The sequence below is a fragment of the Peromyscus maniculatus genome, chromosome 16 (assembly GCF_049852395.1).
Source record: "Peromyscus maniculatus bairdii isolate BWxNUB_F1_BW_parent chromosome 16, HU_Pman_BW_mat_3.1, whole genome shotgun sequence".
In the NCBI taxonomy this organism is placed as follows: Eukaryota; Metazoa; Chordata; class Mammalia; order Rodentia; family Cricetidae; genus Peromyscus; species Peromyscus maniculatus.
Genome location: NC_134867.1, coordinates 36,569,522 through 36,597,000, shown reverse-complemented (window position 1 = coordinate 36,597,000; position 27,479 = coordinate 36,569,522). Strand labels below are relative to the sequence as shown.

Here is a 27,479-nt window from a genome sequence, read left to right as displayed (position 1 = left end):
AAAGAATTAATGAGAAAGTATACGTGAAGAAGCTGGAGATTCTTTGCAATACATGGAATGTACAATGCTCACAAAATGCACATAGTTATCAAACACTCTACCAAAAATAAGCTAAAATCATTTAAATAACATACCAACATTTATAAGTATTTTTTTTCTTTTTGACTCCTTTTCTGTGTAAACAAAACACTGGGTTCTGTTTAGGAGAGGAAGAAAATCCATTTGTGAGGTTAGTAACACCTATAATTTCGTGCAGGACCCCAAGATAGCATGTTTGCTCATGCAAAAATTGATTATTATAACTTCTTCTTGTTATATAATTAGCCACATGCAAATCAATTCATTAGTAAGCTATGTGTTTTTCTCTTTTCAGTGACCTAGTGGTCATATTGTTTAAACAAACAGCCCACAGAAACAAATAGTTCTTAAAATGAAATGACTACAAGACCAGATGAAATGCACAGCATAAAATACAAAAATAAAGAGAAACATCTAGAGATAACACCCACTAGTTTTATAGTTGACATTAGGCAGACAAATGCTCTCTTCTTGCACTGTGCAACTTCAGACACAAAAAATTCGTCCGTACAACCTGAAACATAGACCATATTTGATGTCACTTTCATTTTTAGCTTGCTAAGGCTGAGTTTTTTCCACAAAAGGCTCATAATGGTTGTCAAAGAAATCCACATATAAAATTTGTTTACCACAGTTTAAACAAGCCATTTAATCTGGAGCTGGTCTGGCTGCCTGTGAAGATGCTGAGGGGAGGGCCAGCCGAGTTACATGGTATTCGTGGTGGGAGATTCATGCTTTCTCTGCAGCTTTAGCCAAAATATGGCATCTTTGCTCTCAGTGACTGTGTGTGTGAGTGGTAGCCAGCAGCTATATAGAAAGAAACTTCAAACAGGGAGGGGATAATGAATTTCCCTGTTACATACCCAATATCATGCTAAGTAAGCCTACAGCCTATTTTATTTGATGGATGGAATGAAAACAAATTAGAAAGGCCTTTCAAAACAAAGGCTACAGGGTTGTCCAGGTCTGCTAGGAAACAAGTCATTGAATAATATTTTAAAATGATGATTTCAGGGGGGGGGCACACCTGAGACTCTACTAGGACCATAGCTTGGTTAGTAGAATGCTAGCCTTCCAGATGAGAAAGATGAAGCCCTGCATTCAGCTCCTAGCACTGTAAGAAGAGAAAATAAGAAAAGAGCTGAGTAACTAGTGGCCACTGGCAGCTGTTGGCTGCTGAGGGTGGGTCACTTTTGTTGGTGGAGGAGGCTATTGGAATGTTGCCCATGCCCTCATGGGTGACCCCTGCACCCATGTTGGACTCAGTGGGTTATAAAAAGAAAGAAAATAGGATCTGTAAGTTGGGAAGGAGACATATTAGGGGGGGCCCAGGGCAGTTGGAAAGAGCATTTGAGAGCTTCATACACTCAAGATACTTTGTCTACATGTATGAATTTTTAAAAGACTAAATCATTATTTTTTAAAAGAAAATAGATAAAATGATTCTTTGTGTACTTGGGGCTCTCCCTTCTGTGGGTTATATGGTGGTAGTGCCTAGCTTGAAGCAGCTAGCATTCTCACTGTGCATAGGCCCACCCATGCCGAAATACTAATGAGTATATAGAATCGTAAAGGCTTCATTTTTGATTTTGAAATCCTGCTGCAGGAACAAGTTTAGACTGTGCATTTTTATTAAGCCTAATTCCTCTTGCTGCAACCTAAGATTTGAAAAGAAAATGATGCTGCCCTGGCGCTCCATCTCATTATATTACTCTGTGGAGAAGGGTTTGATAAAAATGTATAAACACACGCTGCATTATGGGTCTCATTGCAGGGAGAATACCTGGATAAATGGAGTCTATCTGTCACAATAACCCACCCTTCCCCCACCCACTTATATAATAATCCTAGCTTTCAGAAGACTAATCACTACACACCATCTACACAGCATCTAATTTCCTCATCAAATTTCTCTGCTGGGTTTAGCCATGCTTGTCAACTTCCCAGGGCCCTCCTCAACAACTGGGTTTATTCTTAGTGTCTCACCAATACACATTCCTATGAGCAAACCCATGAAAGGATGAAGTCCAGATTTCTTTATCGCTCCCTCTTTCAAGAACGGTTTTCTGCTCACGCTCCTGGGAAAGGTCACAGGTAATATTGGCTGGTCACTTTGGGGTGGCAGGATTGCATGGAGCACATTGGCCTCTTTTGTTTCATGGTCTCACCGACCACCAAGGGGGGCTGTAAGCTGCGGGGAAAGCATTTAGAAAAGCAAATGGATCATTATGCTCAACTAAGTTCCCCTTCTAGCACACATTAAGTTGCCAATATTCTATTTCAGAACTGGAGCAGATTCTCTGTACACACCTACCTTCCTTTCCTTTGTTCCTTACATTTTCCCAAATGTTCACAGGGAGTTTCAAGGTATCTTTTTGGAATGGAGAAAAGTACCACAAATGGCTTTTCAGGTTATCTTTACAATGGCAGTTCATTTACTTAAATCTCTTCCATTATGGCTAGGGTTGTAACTCAGTGGTAGGATACTTGCCTGGCAATGAGCAAAGCCATGTATTAGAACCTCCCAGCGAATCATATATACATATGTATGCGTATCTCACTACTTTAGAGCCCACAATATGTACATATGTATGTATATCCCACTACAAAGTATTTGTTTTTCTAGGTGCTCAAAAGGAAAGGAGACCTTCAGGAAGGTACAGAAAAGAATAATTGCTGAGCTGGTCATTTCTAAAACAGAATTAGAAGGGTTTGGGATGTATCTCAAGGGCAGAGAACTTGCCTAGCACACACAGGTCCTGGGTTCAATCCCAGTACCCACCCTCCTTCTAAAATAGTATTGGCCTAGGACATTGTACAGGCTGTATTATGTCTATTCAAATAAGATATGTTGGAGTTCTAAATCCCTGCATCTCATAACCTGGCACTCCTTAGAGACAGAGTTTTTACAGAAGTAGAGCATTGTGATGGACTCATGAGAGTGGACTTTAATCCAACACGATGGGTCTTTTAACAAAAGGGAAACTTAGACGTGGGGCTATAGACAGAGACCACTGTGGGTCAATGAAGGCAGACATTGAGGTGGAAAAGCTAAGCAAACACGGGCTGCAAACAAACCGGCGAGTGCCGAGTGAAGCAGGAGGTAGATTTATCCACAGCGCTGAGGAAAAGCCAGGCTTGTCTGCACCTTGAGCTTGGACTTCCAGCCTGAAGAATTGTGAGGCAAATTTCTATTGTTTAAGCCAACACACATGTAAGTTGGCTGCCACAGGACTGGGAAACGAGAAAAAACATGTTAATAATGAGTCCAAGGGTATTAGGAAGAAAGTGGGCCTGCTAAAAGCTAGAGTCTGTGTTGGGGCGACTTGCTTTTCGTAACAATTAGATGTGCGCCATTTTGCCATGTATAAGACTCTATACATCAGACAAGTGTTCCAATGCTTCCCTCAGAAGTCAGCAAGGACTCAAAGCAGAGTTTCCCATCCCCACGTTGTTACCATGTGTGGTATGGCTTTCCAGGCCCTGTAGGATGATGCTCAGTAGCATCCCAATGTTGCCTTGTCTCTCTAGATGTCCACAGCACTATCTCATGGCTTGCGGCAAACCTTCAGATATTTTCAGCTGTCCTGTGGGGGACAGGGCTGCTGTTTACAGAAATGCCATTAGGAGGCACGAAAAACCTGAGTTATACTTTATAGTCTTTAACCTTTGGTTCCCTGGTCATCAGAGACTTTTTCCAAACATTTAAGAACAATAGCCCTTTGTTTTATTTCTACAGGCAAATAAACCCTATTCAATTATACTATCAATGACTAAAGGCTAGCCATTGCTTTCTGGGTTAGGATGATGACATCATACCATGTTATCACAGTCATGAGACTGACCTCAGAAAGGTGTCTACTAAAGAGTGAGTCATATCACGAAGTGTGGCCTTCCTTCTGTTGTTGATGTTGAAAAATTAGTGTGTAGACACCATTGTGTTGGAAGGGAATGAGGGTCTCTCACAGACATAAGATGTCTTGGCACAGGTACAAGTCTGCAAATGTTTATTGGATCAGTGAATGGCTCTTGTTCCTAAGAGACAGAAGACAAAAATATTTCTTTTAATTTATTCTTCTCTCATCCATTACATCCTGGCTTTTGGATCAGCAAAGTTCTCTGCTTTCCTCACAAATTCTCTGAGACAAAACCCCTAACCCTGGCACGTGTGCCTCCCTTTCTCTCCATCTAGTTCTTTATTCTAAAGCCAAAGTTCAGTCTGGTAGTAAGTCAGGCTCCTCTTTAGAAGGCAATCCCCACAACAGGCATAGAACCTTCAAAAAGAAATTATTCAATCCTAAACATATATAGGTTGTGTCAATGCAGGCTGTGTTTCGAAGCTTTAAATTGTAACTCAAACTTCTATTCTACCTAAGAGATGAAAGAGCAGCTCTGAATCTAAGTCAGAGAAGAAAATGAGATGCTTGACAAGAAGGATGTAATAACCACCGCCACCATTTATAATTTGATGTCCTTTGTGGTGTTCTCAATGTGGGCATGTCTCTTTCTTGTGAGTGCCAGTCTTGTTCATTCAAACCCTAGATACCGTCTGACAGACCACAAGTATACTAGTCTGCTATGACTGCATCAAAGTTACAACAAACTTCACAGCTTCCATCCATGCCCACCTGCCAAGCTTAGCCAAGTTGCTGCACAAAGTCTTTCAAGTAGAAATCAAGATATCAGCCTTGCTCCTACCCCATGTGGGACTCCATATCCTCCACCAAACCTCAAAATTCAATGCTTGTTTCTCTTACACTGAGATCCTTGTATTCTTCCTGAGGGCCAGCTGAGGAGGCCTTCAGGTTCCCAGGCTCTCACAACATAGCACTTTCAAGGACAGCAGGAGAAACTCTAGGACTTCAGAGGAGCCCTGCTTCTATAGAGTTCACACACTCTGAGTAATCTCCCTGTTCATTAACTCAAAGTCAACTAATCAAAGAAGGACTTTAACCTTCTCTTCAGTTGAATTCATTCACCTTTAAGTATCACACAGCATCACATCCGACCATGGTCACAGGTCTTATCCAAGCTCAAGGAGGCAAGAGATCACACACTGTGTAGTCTAGGGGTAAGAATCCAAGGAACCATCTTAGAACTCTGCTAGCAGGGTAGGGGAAACTGCTGTAAAGACACTGGCAATAAATTGTCCAAAAATTCTCTATAGAAATGTATGTTACGTATATGTACACACACATATCTACTCTCTACATGTGCAGACACATACATATGCACACACACACACACACACACACACACACACACACACACACACACACACACACAGTCCCTACTATGTGCATTCATTCACAAAGGATACATTCCAAGACCTCTAGTGAATGCCTGTACATAAAAGTAGTTCAAAACCCTATCTATACACGTCCGCCCCACTCCCCACCCCCACCCCCGCATACACACTATCGTAATCACTGTTCTATTGTTGTGAAGAGATAGCATGACCCAAGCAACTCTTATAAAAGAAAGCATTTGACTTGGAGGTTTATTTATAGCTTTAGAGGGTTAGTCCATGGTCGTCTTGATGGGAAGCAAACAGGCAAGGCACTAAAACAGTAGCTGAGAGCCTCATATCCCAATCTGCAGGCCGAGAGAGACTGGGCTTGGCACGGGCTCATGAACCTCAAAGGTGACCCCTTCTCCACAAAGTGACACACTTCCTCCAACAAGGTCACAACTCCTCCAACAAGGTCACAACTCCTATTCCTTCCTCAACAGTTCACCAACCGGAGACTGAGCATGCAAATATATGAGCATGAGGGGGTCATTCTCATTCAAGCCTTCACAATACATAACTATTATAAAGTTTAATTTATAAATTAAGAATAGTGAGAAAGTAATACCAATTACTAATAAATAGACAGAACACTCTAACAATATACTGGAGTAAAACCTATTAAAACGTGAATTCTTTATTTCTGGAAATTTTTATTTAATATTTCCGGATTCTGTTTGACTGTAACTGAGAGTATAGAAAGCAAAGCCACAGATAACATCCATGTTCTCTATCCTCACACATGTGTACAAACACCTTACAACACACTCTTGGTGATGAGCTCCAAAACATTGAAAACTGTGCATCTGCAGTTCCTACTCACCACATAGCATGCTTACTGTTTATTTGTCAAGGCTACTCCGTCAATGGTGTGTGCCCAGACCGTTGCCTGAGTGCCAGAAGAAGGAAAACTCAATGGTTGCCCTCTTGATGGGGACAGGAACCCAGATGGGCCTTTCAGACAGGACATTTATCTTGCCTGGAAAACAACAAAGTGAATTTGAAACTGTGGACAGCACTACAGGCCATCACATGGATGTGATTTTTTTTTTTTTCAAGAGGAAGAGCTGAAATAGCAGGAGCCTTTAAGCTGTGTTCTAAATTCCAAATCAGCAGAATATTGCTGTTGGCAGTTCCCACCCATCCTCAGCAGGAGATATGACAGAATATGCTCTATACATAACCCACTTGAGCCCCAGATCAAGAGGACAGTATTTGCATAAACAGAATCCTAGAGACCATGTCATCACTATCTCCCTCTTCCTCCTTCTCCCCTCTCTGCCCTACAAGCCAGTGGGGTCGAATTTCCCAGGCTACCTTCCATGAACATCAAGGAATGCAGCAGAGATGAATGTTACATCGACACCCACCGTGCCACGGCAAGAGAAAACTGTTTGTACACTCTTTTCATTTCTCAGGACGAGCAAGCATCTGAAGACTTTGCACCTGTTCTCGTTATCCCTGGCAAATGCAGCGTGCGTTTATATTAATAGAATGATGTTTTCATAACAGAATGGGTGTGCAGCGATCCTGGCACACACTCTGGATGCTCTCATGAGTGCGCAGACCGGGGGAGGGGTGGCTCTTACATAAAGTCCCATGGCAAGAGGACAAGACCTGGACTCCCAAGCTATATCCTCAGAACAGTTGAAGAAGTCTTTTTTTCTGAAATGTCTAGGCTCCAGTCTTGGAAATCCAATTCGATATTTGATGAAAAGGAAAATATGCTGTATACAAACGGGCTTTTCATGGGTATCTCAGAGCTGGGAACTCTTTGGGGCTCCATCTCCTGTTTCTCTAATTCGGGTCTTATCTCCCCGGAGTGGAGCTGAGAACTGGTGAGGTCATCGTTGGCTCCATCCCTGAAAGTTTGTTTTGAGTCGCCGGTGTAAACATTGCCCACCCAATCTGTACATTTGCACAAATTAACTGAAACCAGCTACCCGATTTCTTGTGCGTGGTTGTATCTTTTGATTAAGCCTGACAGCTGTAACCTCATTAGCCTCCTTTCGACATGGCAGAGCAGCTGTCAGAGGAGGAGGAAGTGGATTCATTCAAGTTGCCTCTCTGGACCAGGCACATTAAAATCAATAGGCGCTCTAAAAGGTTCTGTTATGGTTCCAGTTCTAATTTATGTTGTGCTGTGGGCTTGCTCCTAGATACACAACAGGAGCCTAAAGTCAGTAAGTCACTCATGGAAAAGGCCAATGTGCTCTCTTACAGTGAGAATGTGGGTTTCACCTGAAGATACCAGATCTGCATTCTTTGGAACAAGGCTTGAGCATGCACTATAAGACAGACATTTTAATATATTTTAAAATATTAGTTCCTAATGTGTTTTTTGGCATGAGAGATTTTGTTAGTTTTGACAGGGGGCCAACAGAGTCCCAGCTATGGAAGTAAGAAAGACCCTGCAGCTGGTGCTCATGGGAGATGGAGATAAAAAGTGAGGAAAGAGTTAGAAACACTCCAATAGGAATGTGGTTTTCCTAAACAGGACACGAAGTCCTTGGAGTGAGTCCTGTTAGTTTCTGTAATAATATGCATGAAGGAAGGAGGCAGAGACGTTCTCAATAGCTATTCATTAAACCCGGGCCTCAGGAAGACTGCTTTCTCTCCACCAAAGTGTTGAAAAGGACAGTGAGGCTGGAACAGACGCAATGAGTGGCCTTCTCTCGCAGATTTTTACTTTTACTGGAGTGAGGGAAGAGGAGATCATGGCAGAGGAGAAAATCCACTAGAAAAAAAAGTCATTGGAGACCCCAGCTCAGGTCCATATTCTACCATAGCTTATCCAACCATGAGGAGCTTGTGGCAAGTCCTATCAGTCTCTGCCTCTGCAGACTCACTAGGAAAACAGAGATTCGCTAGCTGTTGGCAGTGGTCCCATCTATCTCCAGTGATCAAAGACTTTTTGCAGCATCCCATTAGTACACATAGTATTCCACTATGGTGCAAGATGGATTCATGTACTAATTGTCTAGCTTTGGGGTGATTCTTTTTCTACTCTTTCACAGGGCCCTTAATCTAAAATGCAAACAGGTGCTGTCCTTTGGCACCCCCTGGTGGTGTCAATAGCTGTTACAGCTGTCTGAACCTTATGGTCCTTGAAGAATGCATGTGTGCTGTGGAGACCAGGAAGAGCAGGGGTGCACACTGGTACTTAGTAAATGGAAAAATACTCCAGGAGCTCCCTCTTACTGCCTTGTAGCTTCCGGTCCACTGCTTCTTAAAGGCTTAAGTGAGTATGCTTATTTTACAAGGAAGTTGTGTCACTGGTGTCAACATGACATCATTGTTATCAACATTGTAAACCAGACCACACCAAGTTGAAGGATTTGCCCAATAGTAAAGACTTCTACTTTCATCACTGTGAAAAAAAGAAATAGGAAATATTGAAATATTAGTGCACACCAAATGCCTCCTTTGTATGTGAGTAGCTTTAGAATTTCCAGAAATATTGAATAACATGGGCTGACATTTCCTAAAAACAGGTAGTAGTAGTAATGAGGAAGTATTAAAAATTTCCTGAGCCCTTTTCTTTGCTTTTTTCTTCAGTTTAAGAATCATTTACAAAGAAAACTTTGGAACTCAAAAGTCAGATGAAAGTGGGGTGGTTTTTTTTTTGTTACAGAATGAGAGATAAATATATTTTAATTATTGTGAATCTACAGAAATAAAACTCCATTTCCATCATGGTGGTGTGCTACCAATTACATTAATTACATTTTCTGTAAGCACACGAGTTCCTTCTTATGTTTACAATTACATTCTTTCCCTTTCACTTTGAAACTATGTTGATTGAAACTTGGCTTTTAAAAGTGTGTTTGATTCATCATAAATTCAGATAACAATTTTAGTGTGAATGATTTCAATTGATGCAGTTTATTACTGTCTAAAGAAACCAAGGAAACACACTGAAGAGAAAAATGTCTTACTCTTAGCGACTAAGATTGCTGATGTAGACCATATTGTGTGATGATGCTAAGGGCTTTCCAGACTCTTTCATTTCCAGGCATTTGGGTTGGTATAATTACAATAACTACAGCTGTTCCATGTAGCTTTAAAAAGAAACAGTCATAGGAAAACAAAAAGTGAATATTCCCTGAAGGAGAAAAAGAAGTTTCTTTGCCTGTGTTTCTGGAAAAAGGGTTGTTAACAGTTGTACCAATATAGTTCAACCAGGACTGAAATATATAGAGAGTGTTATGTCTATGCATATATACATACGTGTACATACATCAGCATCTCAGAGATTTGTTCTGAAAATCTGCATTTTTTCCCCAGCGCTTTGTCTCATCTCAACCACATTTATAAGTACTTTCAAAGCCCTTTATGAGCACTTTGCCTGCCCCTCCACACTCCTAAATATTCCCCTCCGATCCTTATGACTAGCCATGTTTTCAGCCTTGGCCAAAGAATAAAACATTAGTTCACCTCAAAGGCTGCCATTAAATTTACCTCATTTATTGGCCACCAGAAGTTGCACCCATGCTACTGAGGTCAGTCTTAACTAGAGTGCTGTGGAGGTCCCCAGAGCCCTACACTGTTTCCATGTTTAATAGCCGAGGGGCCTCTTGAGCCAGGTAAATCCTGCTGTTGACATATTTGTACCATTGGCCGTGGAGCACCTTTGATCCACGAGTGTGCTCCGTCTGTTTAGGGATGGATTATACTGTGCGTTAAATGAAAGAAGCCAGGTGCGTGGAGAAGCGAAGTGAGGGGAACAGAGCTGCCACTGGGAGAACCAGCCACTTGTTCATCTCTGCTGTAGACAGCAGCACTACTGGTCCCTCCAACCCAAGGAAAATGAAACCTTGAGCATTCTGCTGTCTGAGTAGAACCATGGTGCCTTGGCTGCCCTTGAGTTGTCAGAAGTACACTTCCAGCTCACTAAAAGCTTGCTCTCCCTGCAGAATGACCTTTCAGCTGGGACTTCACTGCTTTGCTTCATCGCCACTTTGTCATTCTGTAAAAATGTGAACTTGCTCAGCACAGGGGATTGGCTTGGAACAACCTTGAGTGCCTGAATACACTGTTACATAGTGCCTGGAGTATCTGCTTGTATTTTTAATAGGCTGATAAAAGATCATATTCAATATAAAGGAGGGGTTTCCTTTTTGTTATTAAATTAGGCCCATAAAACTAAGCCAGATAGAAAACCCTTGATATCTGAATAACCATTTTATCCATAGACTGTCAAATAGCATCAGGCAATAGCCCCTTCAAGCTTCCCATTTTAAGCACTGTGCACACACCTCTCTCAGCCTGACCTGGAGTGACCAGGTTAGATGGTCAGAACTCTCAGATCTGAATGCTGATTCAGGCCTTCACTCCCTGCTGCCAATAATAGATCATCGAGGTGGCAAATGCAGTGGTGGTTTCTTATGATGTGGATACCTGTCCAGAAGGAATTGGAGTGTGACCACAAGCCATTTTCCTTAAGCCACAGAATAACTGTCAGATGGTAATTGCTGATCATCACCACTCACAGGCTCAGCAGCCACCCAGTGAAGGACTTTCATGGCCTGGGTTCTTCCCACAGGGAAGGCAATTTTTCTCAGTATGCTGTCATTTCCAGGGGTGAAAAAAGTAATGTTTGATCTCCAAGTCTGAAACTCATCCAAACAGGGCAAAAACTACAACAAATTTCACCTCTTTTCTTCTCCATAGCTTGGTTCTTTGTACTTTTACAAGAATAATTTTCTGTCAATATCTTTACATATTCAAATAAAAGCCATATCAAATAACTTTGGTCATCAGTAGGGACTAAATGTTTTAAGATTACAAGTTTTGGTCATGCATTGCTTTTTTTTTTTTTTAGAAGGAAGGGTACCTTTAAAACATTTTACCTAGTGTTGCTGGAGGGCTTCTCTCCAGGTTCCCCAAGCCCCGCAGTCCCACAATCCACATATAAAATAATCACTCAGACGCTTATATCACTTATAAACTGTATGGCCGTGGCAGGCTTCTTGCTAACTGTTCTTTTATCTTAAATTAACCCATTTTTATAAATCTATACCTTGCCACGTGGCTGGTGGCTTACCCGCGTCTTCACATGCTGCTTGTCCTGGCAGTGGCTGCAGTGTCTCTCCTCAGCCTTCCGCTTCCCAGAATTCTCCTCTCTCCTTTTCCCACCTATTTCCTGCCTGGCAACCTACTTCCTGCCTGGTCACTGGCCATCAGTGTTTTATTTATATATAGAGCAATATCCACAGCAACCTAGAGTCTCTTTCTTGAATAAGCAAATAGTCTCCGTTTTCTTCTCTTAGTAAATAATCCAGTATATCCAGCATATAGGGTACAATGGCCTATACATTGGGTTACATCAGTAGTGATCACAGTAGTAATTCAGGGCTACTAGTCACTTCAGACTGTTTGGAGGCCTCTATTCCTAAGTTCAGTGCAGCCAACTTGGACAATGTGTTTCAGGTTGTGTGTTGAAAAGACAAACAGATGTTTACTTTGAGTAATGCCTGACTCCTGGATAGAGTTTTCGGGAAACCTCAAATTACACCAACTTCTGTTTCGTTTCTCATAAGTGCACAGCATTTTTATGCATGGGAGTACCTGAAAAACAATTACTTCTTAAACCACAAATTGGCATAAATGATTATCTGATTCAAATAAGTAACTAAATATAAACATGGAAATATAAATTCATGTACACATTTAGATTGTGTGTGGATGAAGGAAAGCAGTCAAACGTATAGTCAATCATTCTCTGGTATCTGTCTATGAGGAACTGCTTTCAAGATCCACCTCAGACACCAAATTCCATAGGCCTTCAAATTCCTCCTGTAAAACAATGTTGTATTTGCATTTAACCTATGCACATCCTTCTGTATACTTTAATTTATGCCTAAATTACTTACAGAACCCAGCAGAATTAAGAGGTTGTTACACTATATTATTTCAAGATGATGAGAGGGAAAACAACCTGGATATGTTCAATACAGATGCGTTTTTCTGAATATTTTTTATCTGTAATTGGTTGTTCTGTAGATTTGGAGCCCAGAGATAGGGAGAGCTGACTGTACAAACACACACACACACACACACACACACACACACACACACACACACACACACACGGGGAATAGTCAAATGTGTTTGCAGTTAGAGTAATTCATAGCTGGCTGTGAAGTTTAACATACACTCATTGGGGAAGGAAAATGGAGTCATCTAAGCTTTTCCCAAAGTGAGAAGTCAGATGACTAATGACTTAGAAGCTATTTTATTTCTGTTGGCTGTAACTGAGAGGCTTTCCTGTAATAAAAAGCATAAACATTTTTCATGTGAGTGAATCTTAATTCTGTATTTTAGCTTAGAATCAAATATACGCAATTATAATTTTTTTATACAAGGCCCTGAACCCCATGTGGTCTAAACTCATTCATCTTATAGAAGAAAACAATGACAACAAGAGAGGTTCTGAGGACCTCTTTGGGTCACACAGCTTGAGTCATTCATGACATTTTATAGATCAGTGAATATCAGTTTCTCCCGGCTTGCCTCGGTGCCTCTCTGTTTCGACAACACCACAACTGGTAATCAAGAGGTTTATGTGACCCGATGTATCATCAGTACGGCTTCTTCTCTGGCTTGACCATTATAGAAAACCCAATTCAAAAAGTTATGATCAAGCTCACTCATTCTATTGACCCCCAAGCCAGACCTTCAAAGTACTAGAACTAGTATTTACCACATAGTCAAGTTGCCTTCCGAGTTGACTACTCCAAAGCTCTTCACTATCTAGATCTCCTCATGTTGACTTTATCTGAAAACACTGACCCAACACAACAGGAAAATTGGCTAAATTGTCGTAGACCAAACCAGAGAGACTAAAATCATCTTTCATGTTTGTTTGAAGACTAGGAATGGGTTCCAAAGGCTCACTCTTTATCCTTCCCTAATTTACCAGCGTGTTTTGTAAATAAGTGAGTTAGAGCAATTTCTGATAATCATTTCAATTGCTCTATTTCCTCAGACCCATTTTGAAAGTGCTTGAAAGAAGAGGCACATAAAAATCATCTTTCCTAAAAAGAAAGCCTCACTGGCAAGCATGCTCTTTGGTCTCTGTGGCAATGGCATGGAGACCTGATGTATTTTTAACAGCCTTGTTTTGTTCTAGTCTTAGCTGACACCAGTAATTTGAGAAATGTCAAGGGCACCACTGAATATAAATTTTAAGGAAAATAGCTCTTTGAGCTATATTGTTAGAAGCAGGATGAATATTCAATGAGAGATGAATCAAAAAGTTTAGATTCTGTATGGAGTCATGTACTTCCATGATATAGTCCCCTCATGGTGCAGCATCCCCAAGAATTGCATTGCTGTTTGTAACCACCTGTGCTATGGATGATAACCCACCTCCATACTCATTCAAAGACCCTTTTATACAACTGTTGAAGGTTAGGGATAGAGAAAAGTTCAACAACATCATTTTGCAGAAGAGAATGCTGAGGTCCAAAAGGGCAAAGCTCTTCACTTGTGTTTATAGCATACCTTACAGTTGTATTTGAAGACTAGATTTGGAATGCTTATCTGAGCAATGTTTCCCCTCTTCAAATGGTTTAACTATCTCTCATATTCATATTTTCTTTAATGTTTCCAAAGGGTAAGTCATTTTTAAATCTGATCCTGTCATTTGCTCCTTCTATTCCTTTCTTTTTTATGACTCTTAATATATAATTTATTGTCACATTACATTGATATCTTAATGTGTCATTCAATTAATCTTTTCAATTGTTCTTCCAACAGTTGAGTTCTTTCCAACAATTGAGTTTTTTCTTTAGATTATTATTGTTAAGAAATTTTCTATTCATCTTACATACCAACCACAGAGCCCCCTCCTCCCTCCCCCTGTCCCCCAGCCCTCCCCTTCCTTCATTCTCTCCCTCCACCCTTCCATAAGTATTATTTTTTATGCCAGTCATTGTCATGAACTCTGATATACAAAAAAAAAAATGACAATTATCATGACCCAAAGAATTGCCCACTTTTTAGAAAGACTAGCATGGCGACCAAGAAGTTCCAATTCTAACAGAAGACATCTGGTCTTGTACCAACTGACCCCTCACCCAACTCCCAAGTTGTTTTCTTCTTAAGGTCTCTACTCTCCAACCGTGTAAGTACCTTGGGCTCACTGAATGGATTTTTCCTAACAGGCCACCATACATTCCTATTTCCTGGACACTAGGTCTGCCCTACCCTCCCTCATATTTTAATCAGCATCATGCTACCTTTCAAGTGACATCTGAAAACTTATTCTTAGGAAACTTCCTAAACCACAGAGAGATTGTATTTCCCTGTTAATATACAAATATTCACATGATTCCTCTCTTCACTGATGAGTTTAATAAGGACTGACTTACATCTCAAATTACCTAATTCCACCCAGTAGGAATTCAACTGCGTTTATCAAATAAGTGAATATTTAGCATACAATGGGATCATAAATGCAAGCAATCAATTCTAATTCTAGAGGGTGCAGCAATCAAAGGATGCCATCTGTATTCTTTACATTTTTTTGTTGCAGTGATGTAATACCATCACCAAAAACAACCTTAAAAAGAGTTTGTTTAGGTTCATGGTTCCCTCCAGGGGAAGAGTACATGAAGGTGGGTAAGGTACAACAGCAGCTGGACAGAGAAGGAAGCTAAGAGATCACATCTCATCTACACACAGGAAGCAGAGTGAGAGCAGGAAGGCGGGCAAGGCTATAAACTCTCAAAGCCCAAGCCAAGTGATGTACTTCCTGCCTTAAGGCTGCACCTCCTAAAGTACCCATAACTCCTTCAAACATCACCACCAAGTGATGAAATAGATGAGCCTCCGGGGGCTATTCTCATCAAACTCTAACATCATCCATGCTGAATTCACTTGAAGGCTTAAGATTTCATAAGACCAAACAGATACACGACTTACTCATTTTCATCTTTCTGATACTGCAAAAATCAAAGTTAATAAATAAAGCTAGATTTGATCTCTACAGGCAGTCATTCAATCACACTAATTTTGGTTTTTCCATAAAGAACACATTCTAAGACTCCAGTAGATGTCTAAAGCTGGAGCCAGTCACTCCATAGGAAAACATCCATCCCCCACAGTAGATCCGATAACTGAGATGACTACTGAGTGACTCTCAGAGGGCAGTGAATGTGCTCTACAAGTGGGTGCCTCCCATTCAGAGAGGAGCGAGTCTGTGGCACAAGATCAAATCATGCTGCTCATTGTGCTGCACAATTTACAACTGTTACATTGATTATTTCTGGAACTTACCATGTAATATTTTAATTCCTCTGTGTTTGTGTCTTGGTTTGGGTTTTCTGAAGGATCAATTCATGTTATTCAGTCATCTCTGGAATCCCTGAGGACAGGCGATCCTCCTGCTTTGAGCTCTGAAGTAACTGAGAATGCAAGCATGTGCCCTCATACCTGGTTTCTCTTAATATTTTTAGATGACAGTAGATCAAGGTTAACCGGTATCACTGAAAGTGAAAACATAGGTAAGAGAAAACTACCGTACTTTTCTAAAAACTCACAATCTTTCATCACAAGCCTAAAATACAAAAAAAAAATTAATGAAGAAAATGTTTGAATGATGTAGAGAGCAAACCTAACATTGCTGATATGTTATTACTCTTCATTCTACTTTGCATGAATATCCATGCTTTGTGATAAAAAAAAAAATGTCTTTATTTACTCCATTTTCCATGAATGCTTCCATGCCCAGGAATGTTTGATCTCAGAATTCTCCCAGAATATCATATTATTCCAATTTGAAACATGCCTGAAGAATTTCTGAGAGGGGACTGTGAACGCGTATTGATTTACTGCCTCGTGCAGTATGAAGTTAGCCTACCATCAAAGTTATCTCTCCAATTTTCTCCTTGATTAAAATTATTCCCTACTGAGTATAATAGAGGTAGATGTCAGGGAATTTCAGAAACCTAAAGCCTCAATAAGAAGCAACACAGAGAGGCCTGCCACCGAAATTCATGTGACCCTGGATCCTAAACGAAGGTCTGTTAATAGCATGCCTTCCTTGATGTGTAAAGTGGATAAGGCTAGTGAGGCAGGGCGATCTTACCCAACTGTTTCATTTTATGGGAAAGAAAAATTAAGGACCTGGGAAGCCAAGTATTTGTCCTGTACAGCTGCTTCATGCTTGGGCTATGCCTGGAGTATTGTCACTTGGGTCCTTGTTTAGTGTTTTGGGGATTTTCTCAGTTTTACCACTCAAAGAACAAAGAAGAAATATAAAAAGCAGAGTTTAAAGGATCAAGAAGCAAAGAAAATGCTGTAGTGTCTTCGCTGTCTGGGTCTGTGGGAGCATGCTTTTGCACAAGGAACCTAATGCCCAGGCAGCAAACAACAAGAACTATCAGGAATACCAGCCCCAAGGTCCATCCCAGGAAGACTGTTGGGTGACATGACAGTGAAGACTGAGGCAAAGGAGTCACATACTAGATCCTAGACCAGGTGAGAGCCTGGAGAAAGTGGACCATAGACAATCTAGAAAGGAAGACTTTAAACTTTTCAGAGCTAACACTGTGATCATCCCGGCACAAGCCACTAGAAATCAAAAGTAGTATGAATGAAAACATGAACCTAAGATGAATCCATGCCAGAAGGCTTTTGCACAACATTGAACTCAACACAAAAACACAAAAGACAGAACGATATTCATGAAAACTCTTGTTAGAAATTTTTCAAAGACTAGTATTAAAATTTACTACCTTTGAAAAGAACTTTTAGATATTGTTTGGGGAGTAGGAAGTCTGTTATCTACTTGAGATAATGGTGCAATGGAAAAGACTGGCAGATGAAAACCGGTTTCTGAAAGTGAGTGAACTTGTAACTAAAAATCAATGAAATGAAAAAGACCCTAAAATAACTGATGTCCCAGATGATCAAAATACCATCTAGTATCTCTGGATCAACTGAAGAACCTGGGTGTATGACAAGCAGGTAAGCACAAGGCTGCTCTGCAGCCAGTGAGAGCTGAGAAGTAGGGAGCATCATACTCCAGTCAAAAACAAGCTTGGGACATAGAATGTGTTTGCTGGGAAGAGAATATACCACTAGGTCCATTTTATTTTCCTATAGAGATAGCCCATAAATAGGAAATAATTTTTTGACACTGAGGAGATGGCTAAGTGTATACGAGGGCCTGCTGTGTAAGAATAAGGACCAGAGATGGTTCACTTGGCAGAATGCCTGCCCTGCAGTCATTAGGACCTGAGTTGAGATTCCAAGAAGCAGTGTAAAAGAAACTGGACACAATCCTATACCTCTACAACCCTATCACAAGGGTGGCAGGGCCAGGAGGGTTCCAAGACAGCATAGCCAACTGTGAGGAGCAGATTCAGTGAGAGAGTTTGTCTCAAAATATAATGTGGAGAGCTACCATGGATGATACTCAACATTGATCTCTGAACTCTACACACATGCACACACATACACTCAACATATGCACACAAACAGGTGGTGGAGGAGAAGACTTTGTTCTTTTCTTATTTCTTTTCAATATCTCATTGGGTTAAAATAAAGAAATGTCGGGGAAGAAGCACTACTGGAAATTGCCATCAAAACAAACAAGCAAACAAAAGGCTGAAAGACTCGGTTCATATTTTTAGGTCTTCAGCTGTCCTCTTTCAACGTAGAAACTAAAAGCAGTAAGCATGGATTATGTTACTTGACCAAGTGACAGCGAATGACCATGCTGCTGGCCAACATAGTTCTATAACATCAAGCCAAAGGCCTGGATCTATAAGAGTCTGAAAAAATATTTATGCAAGTTTCCTCCACACAGAACTCTCCATTACATACACTAAGTGATATTCAGATTTTGGCAGACAAACATCTTAGACATTGGGTCATTTTTAAATTAAATGAGAAGGAGAAAGGAAGCCCAGAGTAGAGGATGGAATATGGTGAGGGATGACTAAACAAGAAGACTTTTGAAAAGTCATATGAAAACCTACCACTACAGAAGCTTCCTAAATGATATGCATATATAAAAGAAGTTTAAATGGAATTGCCGTGTAGTGGCAGAGACAACACCCCAAACAGACATCGCATGCTATCAAATAAAATCCCTAGTACTAGAAATGGGTGTTTGAGTCATTGCTTAAAAGTGTCCTATAGACCTTCTCACAACATTATGTGTTATTACCAATGCTATTGGTTACCCTCCACAATCTGATAGTAACACCTCATCACTGAAGATGTCACATACTTACGTCATTGAACATTGAGAAATTGAGCTGTTGCTCAACTAGAAGTTTCACCCCTACTGACTAGCATTCATAGTTCTGGAATGTTATGCAGGGTACCAGGGGGTAAAAAAATCATCATCATCAAGCTCACCCGGTCATGAACATTACACTACCACCTGCAATAGCAACTCACCGTGTGTGTGTGTGTGTGTGTGTGTGTGTGTGTAGCAACCAACAATTTTTAAAGCCAGCTTCGTGAGATGGAACCCATACCTGAAATGGTTAATGAAGATGAGAACCTAGGACTAGATAGGGTAAAACCTGTTGCTATTACTCTGCTAAATAAACATGGCAATAAATCAACTTCTAATGACATATTTCTATGCCTATAGACCGGTGCATCACTCATCCCTTCTCAGAAAAACTTCCTCTTGTAGTAGGTGGTCATTAACACAGAAACCCACAGCTGGACAATGTGCAGAGAGTGAGGGACTCCAGAGCACTCAACCTTTAATGGGATGTCTTTATCACACCCCTCTCTCAAGGCTCAGTGATCTATACAGAAGTGGAGGTATAAAGATCATAACAGACAGAGGTGGTAGGTGACTCAGAGGGAACAATGGTTTTCTGACATAACAGGGCTGATACACACATGCAATCGCTGAGGCTGTGACAATGTGCACAAGACCTGCTGATGTTCAAGCCAGTCAAAGTCCCAGCACAGAGAAGGGGGAAATAAACACAAAGTCACACATTCACACCTCTAACCAAGAAGCTATTTGATAGTGGCTGAGACAGGGAGAATCCTTTTTCTTCATTCAAGGGAGTGACAGTGGATATATCAAGCACACTCCAGGGCAGGCCGCATGCTCAGGAGTAGTTGGCCAACATGAAATGGCTCCACAGCTTTTGTTTGTTTGTTTGGTATGTGTGTGTACATTTTATTTTTTCTTATTTTTGTTTTGTTTTAAGAGAGAAAGAACATGAAGTTGGGTGAGTAGGAAGGGAAGAGGATCTGGGAGGAGTTAGGGGAGGGGAAAGAATATGATCAAAATATATAAAAATGTATAAAATACTTAAAAATAAACATTTTAAAATGCATTGGTTTTTCCACTAATCTCAAAGCATGAGTAGATTTGTTTTAAATGTCTGTTGAATGCCTACAGTGGGCTCTTAGAGCAACCTACACATCTCTTTCCAATATATGTAAAAAGGGCTCTATGAATAAATTCATAATCCAAAATATTTGCAAGGATTAAAAATCAAATAAAAATGAGAATCTGCTCTGTTTTTATAATTTATCAACAAAAATTCACAATAAATGTCACTTGTTCAGCTTTCAACATCTTCTACCTCAGTGCCAATGCAAATTTTAAAACAGTGCCAAGAGGATATTCTCACATCTCAGTAATTTAAACAATTACTCAGTTGTTTAAACAACAACTAGAAACTCTACAGTCTCCCTTCAGTTTTGGTGTGGTTTTTCTCTTATAAAAGGTGACTGAGAAAAAGACTGTAGCCTACCCCTACTCAATACAAGCTGAATGTTTAGAAATTGTTTGTGGAAAACATCATGGAAAATCTCTTAGAAAAAATAGAGATTACCTCATTTCTGCTGCATCAAGACAGGATAGTAATAAGCTGGACACATTTCCTGAGAAGAGAGTTACCAGCCAGGCAGAGCCTAATAGCAATGCTTGCAGAGGGCCAGATGCATCTCGGGGGGTTTTCTGGTTGGCTGACTGCAAGGGAATTACAGTGCAGTATGTACACGTAGCTGTGAGTCAGTGCAGATTGACCCACACTAACAGAGCAGAACCACTCTGGTCCACTACAGATATAATTTGTGGTATGATGACTAACTTTCTAGAATAACTACATTGAAATTTTCCCATACATTATGAAAGTTATGTAAGACTGTAGTTTTATTTTTTTTTCATTTGAATCATCTGTTTTAATTTATGTAGCAACTTGTCCAATAACCATTAAAAAAAAAGCATGGCTTCTCTTGCAGTAGATGGAAACTAACACAGATACTCACAACTGGACCATGTGCAGAGAGTGAGAGATATCAGAACACTCAGTCCTAAATGGGATGTCTTTATTACATCACCCCCACCAGGGTTCAGAGAGCTATTGGGAAGAGAAGACAGAAAGATTGTAAGAGCCAGAGGGAATAGATAATACCAAGGAAACAGTGCCCTGTCAGTCCTGAATGGGATGTCTTTATTGCATCACCTCCATCAGGGTTCAGAGAGCTATCCAGAAGAGGAGATAGAAAGACTATAAGAGCCAGAGGGGGTAGATGATATCAAGGAAACAGTGCCCTCCAAACACAACAGAACTGATGCACATATGAACTCACAGAGACAGCGGAGCATGTACAGGTTCAAGCCAGGTAGGGTTCCAGTACTGAAAGAGGGAAGTAGACTTGAGTTCCCACTTCTAACCAAGAAACTATCTCTAATTGACAACCGCTTGCAAAGGAATAATTAGCTTTCTGCAATGGAGTTCCACTTAAGCATATTGATCACTCTTCAAGGAAAGCCCCATGCCTAGTTGTAAATGGGTAAATGGCCAACACAAAACAAACTGGTATCTTTGTAGACTTTCGTCTCATATTGCTTTGTGGGCAATTTTCTTTTGTTCTTGCTGGTCTTTTGCTTGTATGTTATGGTTTTTTTATTTAGTGCTTTTGTGGGTATTGTTGTTGTTGTTGTTGTTGTTGTTGTGTGTGTGTGTGAGAGAGAGAGAGAGACAGAGACAGAGACAGAGACAGAGAGTTTCTCATAGGTTTTTGGGGGTTTTTTTTCTCCAGTTTATTTTCTAAAGAGAGTAAAAAAGAAAGGGCATGGAGTTGGGTGAGTGAGGAGGTAAGAAGAATATGGGAGGAATTGAAGGAGGGCAAAAGCATGATCAGAATACATTCTGTGAAAAAAATTTCAGTTAAAAATAAGTAATAGAAAGGCATTACTTATCTCTCTACATATAACATAATCAAAGCAACAGTGATACCCCAGAGAAACGTTAGTAAGATAGGTATTTCCAAACATGAGGGCAAACTGGTCTATGATGAAAAATTTTCACCCACACAATAATAAATAAATAGATAAATGATAGATAGATAGATAGATAGATAGATAGATAGATAGATAGATAGATAGATAATTTTTTTAAAAAAAGAAAAGGGAGGAAAGTGTAGCTAAGTATAGTCTCTTTCAGAGTTTGTTATTTTATTGCCAGGTTCATTTAGCAGAATAAATGACAAATTGCTTTACTCATAGATAAGAACATCACGCAACCCTCATCAGAGAAGCTTCTTCTGGCCGTAGGTGGATGTTAACACAGAGACCCACAACTGAACATTGTGCAGAGAGTAAGAGACTCCAGAGTACTCAGCCCTTGATGGGATGTCTTTATCACACCCCTCCCCTCAAGGCCCATGGAATCTTCAGAAGAGGCAACAGAAAGACTATGAGGTGGGTGACTTCTGAGAAACAGTATCGTCCAGACACCGCAGGGCTGATGATGTACTCGTGAACTCAAAGACCTTGACAGTGTGCACAAGCTTAAGCCAGAAAAAAAAAACCCAACACAGAGAATAGAAACTAGGCACAAAACCCTACCCTTAACCAATAAGCTATTTGTAGTTGATAGTGATTGAGAGAGGAAATTTGGTTTCTTCAGGAGAGTGACACTGGATATTTCAATCACACTCCAGGGTTTAATCACACTCATGCTCAGGAGTAATTAGCCAACATACAACAGACTTCGTGTTTGGGTTTTTTTTTTAATTTTGGTTAGGTGTGTGTGTGTGTGTGTGTGTGTGTGTGTGTGTGTGTGGTGTTGTATATTTGTGTGTGCTTTTTTGTTTTTGTTTTGGGTTAGTTTTTTTATTTAAGAGAGAGAAAGAATATGAAGTTGGGTACATAGGAAGGGAAGAGTTAGGGGAAGAAAAATAATTTCTCCAAAATACTTTGTACTTAAAAAAAACCTAAATATTTTGAAAAGAGTTTGATGCTCATTCTGATATGTCACTTGGAATTCAGTGAAACCTCCCTAAGAACACATGGTAGCAAAGAAGTGGGTATGATGTGTTCCTGCTCTGTTACAGGAAGCCAGGAACCGGCAAATCCAAACTCAGGCAACAAAAGTCCAGAGCCCAATCTCAATTCATTAATACTCCCAGACACATTTTTCTATGATTTCTCCCCTGAAGATTGATGAATAATGGAAAGTCTCTCCTGTATTGTGATTATAAGATAAGTAATACCTGCAAGGGTCTTAAATAGTGCAGTGTAAATGGCAATTCAATATAAATGGCTAACAGCAACATATCAGCACTGTGAGCAAGTCAGAGAGGGCACACTAACACTGAGGTTCAAACCCATTTAGCTAACAAGCAGCTACACTCTCAAGAGCATGTCTCTTGGTATAGAATCATGTACCCTTAGTGGCATGCCTCGTGGGGTAGAATCAGCTTGAGTTACAACATGAAACACAAATTTATGTGAGCATAAAACTAAAAGCTAACTTATCATGATAACCGATTTTAAAACTATCAGGGACCTCATCAGTCAATCATGGGAATGGGTCGTTGTCTTGTTAGCACTAAAATACTAACACTTTTATCTGGGTGGGAGGAAATGCATTCTAGAAGGAAAAATTTTGAGACGGGGCCTCACCATGTAGCCCTGGCGATCTTGAACTCACTACATAAGCCAGGTTGGCCTCAAGCTCTCTCTACCTGCCTCTGCCTCCCGAGTGCTGGAATTTAAGGTGTGTGCCACCACAATGGGCAGAAGTTGGGATTCTTAAAGGCAGTGTGCAAGTGTGTGCACACATGGAGAGAGAAAAAAAGCACTTGTAACCATCACTGAGGCTTCAATCAAACTGAAAGAGTGGGACATTTTTCCATAGATATGAAACAAAGAAAACATGTTTAGAGGGTTTTCTCTCCATTTTCTCTTACCTGGGAAGGGAAAGGAAAGAAAAAAGTCGTGAGATTCTTACAAGTCCCTGGCCCCTCATCTCCCTATGTTTTGTCTGCTACTTACTTGTATTTCATCGGCTAATGTAAACATCACTCCTTATGCTGCAGCCCAGTTAGGCAAAACAAGCCTTCGAGGAGATCACCAGCTCTTTGAACTTATGCTTCACTGAGGGAAAATATGATGGAAGAATGAACCAAAGAGGTTGAGGGGATGTCTTAGGACATATTACATTTTTCTCTCCATGCAATTGACCCTACGAGACTCGATCTTACCAATTAGCGGTACTCATGCAACGCACCCCACATCAGGATACCTGACTACTTAGCTTTCTCCCCTGAAGCCTAAGACTCAAATATGGCTCCAATCTTTCATCACTTGTCCGTTTCCTAAAATACTCCAACCATGTGAGAGAACTGCTTTCTTTCTGTGGTGACCTGTGTGCAGCATAAGTCATGGCATTTTGGTTTGGACTTCTTTTTTAATTGGTTTTTCTGACCATTGTTTTTCAAACAGATGGTGTAGAGCCCAATAATAGTGATCAGTTGCCCAAATCAAAACATGGGACTGCACAAACCATGCAGAACAGATTACTTTTGAGGCCAAACAATAGAGTAAGTTGACATATTGCAAATACTGCAGCTTATGTGTAAGCATAGATTTCACCTATCTACTGTTTCTCTTCTGCAGCTCTGCCCTGAGCAATTAGCCTGAATGCAGGCACATCATAGTGTTCCAAGCCCTTCCCTTCCCAAAACAATAGCAGAAACATGGGATGTGCATCCAGTCAGCATTCAAACTGCATCTAGAAGATTCACTTAAACTCTCATCAAGGTTGCAAAATCAGACGAAGCTAACTCAATGCAAAATGGTCCTATATTTGGGGAAGACAGACAGATAGTTTTAAATAAGTAAATGTTAACTATATTACAGGTTCACCATAGTACCATGCTGATCAGTGTTTCAGCATCAACTTTCCAGGGGTGGATTAGAAGGCTTTGTGTTTTGCTGTGTTTTCTACTTTTCATGGTGTGAATACTTGCATCATGAAGACCTTGATTTCTGGTTTCTAATCTGCACACAGAGTGGGAAGAGCTTTGCTGTGACACATCACACAGTGTTTCAACGGGTGGAAAAAATATAAACAACAAGAATACCTAAGAGAGAGTGTGTGAGGTAGGAAAAATTAGTAGGAACAAGTTGAGGATGGATTTCCTTTGCTTCTAATGCAATTATTTCATTCTAAATTTCCATAATGTAATTGTTCCTAATGACTAAAATTAACAACCAGCTTTTGAGATGCCTGAAAATTTGATAGTTGACTTGTACAAGCTAAAACATGTTGGCCTTAGAGCATGGCCAGTTCAGCATTACCATGTACAGCATTATTGACACTTTTCTGTGCTACTCTGGTCCTCAGGACAGCTTCCCTGGTATCAGCTGGGAGCTTGCGCGCCATGAGGACTCAGAATCTACATCTAATAGGATCCTAGGAATGTTCTTGGACACTTGGAAAGTACTGAACTTGTGAGACACTTTAAGTGATGCTAAATTGTTCTCTCTCTCTTTTTTTCAAGTATTTATATATCTGTCTTCCTAAAATCAAATGGATTTTAACATATCGTATCTGATAGTCATGATGTTTCAAAGCATCTGGAAAGGACTGTTGTGAAATCCATAAGGCCTTGAAAGTTTTACTTGGTGAATTCCAGATGAGAAGCATGCAGGCATCCTATGACTTTAGGGACAGAGACTCTGGTATTAAGTTTTTTGAGTTCGAATCCAAGATTTTCCCCAAATTAATCACCAAAGAGACAGTATAAAAAATATCTAACATATCTGTGCCACATACCCTCATCTGTAAGATGCTGTGATACTAATATCACCCACCTCCAATGACTGACCATCAAAAGTAGTGATAAAATACTTAACTCAGAGCTTGACAGATAGTATATTCTCAACAAAACTTTATTATTACTATTTCCTAGGGTGGAAAATGTGAAACATTTCTCCACATCTCAACCCTAAAATAGTTTTAAAAATAAGAAAAACTTGTTTTGCTTGGTAAATATGCTAAGAATTCTAATTCTGATTAGAAAACTCCTATATTTTTTTCTATTCCTGAAAATTTACAAACAAAACTGTCGTTAAAATTATTTCTAAAATATATCTAAATGCCTGATTGATATAACCCAACTTGAAACCTCTCTGGGGTACTCCCAAGAAAGGATTTTGCAGTTTGTAAAACAAACATTCAAAAGAAAACAAAGAAGACTGTATCTCAGCTGCCAAGACTGGCAGTTTGGAGCATCTGTTATATGCAAATATGAACTCTGTGACTACAGGACAGTTCAGAAGGACATGGAGCAGTGGACAGCCACCGTATCTATGGTGGCCTCTGAGCTCTTGCATATCAGAATGGGATGGCTTGGAGCACACCTATCTGGGGACATTATTGTATGACAAAAATAAGTTGTCCTTAATGTTCAAACTGGCTGAGTTCAGTCTCCTGCTGTTAGCAGATCTGCACCTGACCTCACGCACATTTCCGTTAGTTAATGCTAGAATCACCGTGTGAGAATGCCTTGCTCAAAGCAGGTTGCAGTGGAGCCAGGCTTCCCAGTATCCATGTTTCAAGGTAGCCTTTTTCTTTTCTCCCTTTCCTCTCTTCTCCTTCCTTCTTCTTGCTCACTTCCAGTAAAATCACAATTCCAAATCTTTTAGCCAACACTGTACTATCCATTTTTATATGCAGTATGTCTGGTGGAATGATGGAAGCCAAAATGTCCCCAAGAAAGTTGTAGACATCCAAGTAACTGTTCGATTCCAAATTATGTACTTGGAATAGACTTTTTCTCGGCAACTATAGGAGAGACAGCAATTGTGGGATTCAATTACACCAACGTGAATCCAAAAAAATTACTCAATTAGAAAGAAAAATGAATCTGCTAAACTGTTTAGTATCACACTGAGGGAAAAGACATATTTTTTTTAACTTTTGCAATATGCAGGCAATATTTCTGATTTATCTCAGCTTCCTTCCAAATCCTCCCCCATAAAATGTAACCCTGGGAAATTGTATTTAATGGGTACTTTTAAAAAGTAAGTCCATTTGGGCATGGTGGCCACTCCTTTAATCCCAGCACTCTGGGAGGCAGAGGCAGGCGGATCTCTGTGAGTTCAAGGCCAGCCTGGTCTACAGAGTGAGTTCCAGGATAGGCTCCAAAGCTATACAGAGAAATCCTGTCTCAAAAAAAAATAAATAAATAAATAAAAAAAAATAAAAAAATAAATAAAAAAAAAAAGTAAATCCTAACAAGGAAAAATGTTTCAAATGATTTTAGTATAGAACACTGTATGTAGGTGACAAAGAGCTCGAGGAACCCAACTTTAAAAAAGAAGTCCAGAGCCTAATAACAAGAGGAAGCCATCGCTGTGAGTGGTAAAGGAAGAAGATGCTATTGTGGAAGGCAAAGAGCAGGATCACTCAGAAGGTGATATGGCAGATGGGGTTGGTGGGGCTGGACCAATGGAGGAGATGACGTCACTGCTGCAGATGCCATCGATGTGGAGGGAGAGAACATCTTCCCCTCTCTCTTTTCCCATTGTCTAATCTCCCAGCCCAAACTATCAGAAGCAGCTGACACCTGTGTCTGGAAAAAAGTTGCCTGCAATTATCAAATCAGTGTGAGCTCAGGAGAGTTGGTTCCATTTACCCCCACATTTTCTCCCACTTCTCTTGAAAATGCTACCGTGGAACATATAGGACGTGGTATTTTCATTCTGCCCTAGGAGGTTTCCAATCAGAAAGCTTAAGTACTCACCCTGAAGTGGATAGAGATAAACTCTAGTCAGAAAATAAGATTTCCACATACAGCAGAGATTCACCAAGTG

The 27,479-nt window shown here is 40.3% G+C and overlaps 1 protein-coding gene across 4 annotated transcripts in view; it reads right to left on the bottom strand.

The window, feature by feature from the left end:
• Window positions 1-414: 414 nt before the first annotated feature.
• LOC143268882 (uncharacterized) overlaps window positions 415-27,479 on the bottom strand; it is a 38,343-nt gene continuing 11,278 nt past the window's right edge. For 2 of the 4 annotated variants that reach the window (XR_013045030.1, XR_013045031.1), the window contains 8 exons: window positions 15,653-15,861; window positions 6,208-6,347; window positions 3,924-4,113; window positions 3,537-3,665; window positions 3,157-3,312; window positions 2,393-2,569; window positions 2,065-2,269; window positions 415-592 (listed from right to left, as the gene is read on the bottom strand). The gene's annotated coding sequence lies outside the window, so the exon portion shown is untranslated. Of the gene's footprint in view, window positions 593-2,028; window positions 2,270-2,392; window positions 2,570-3,156; window positions 3,313-3,536; window positions 3,666-3,923; window positions 4,114-6,207; window positions 6,348-8,569; window positions 8,739-15,652; window positions 15,862-27,479 lie in introns of those variants that run through there. The other 2 variants (XR_013045029.1, XR_013045028.1) reach the window with 2 other exon arrangements.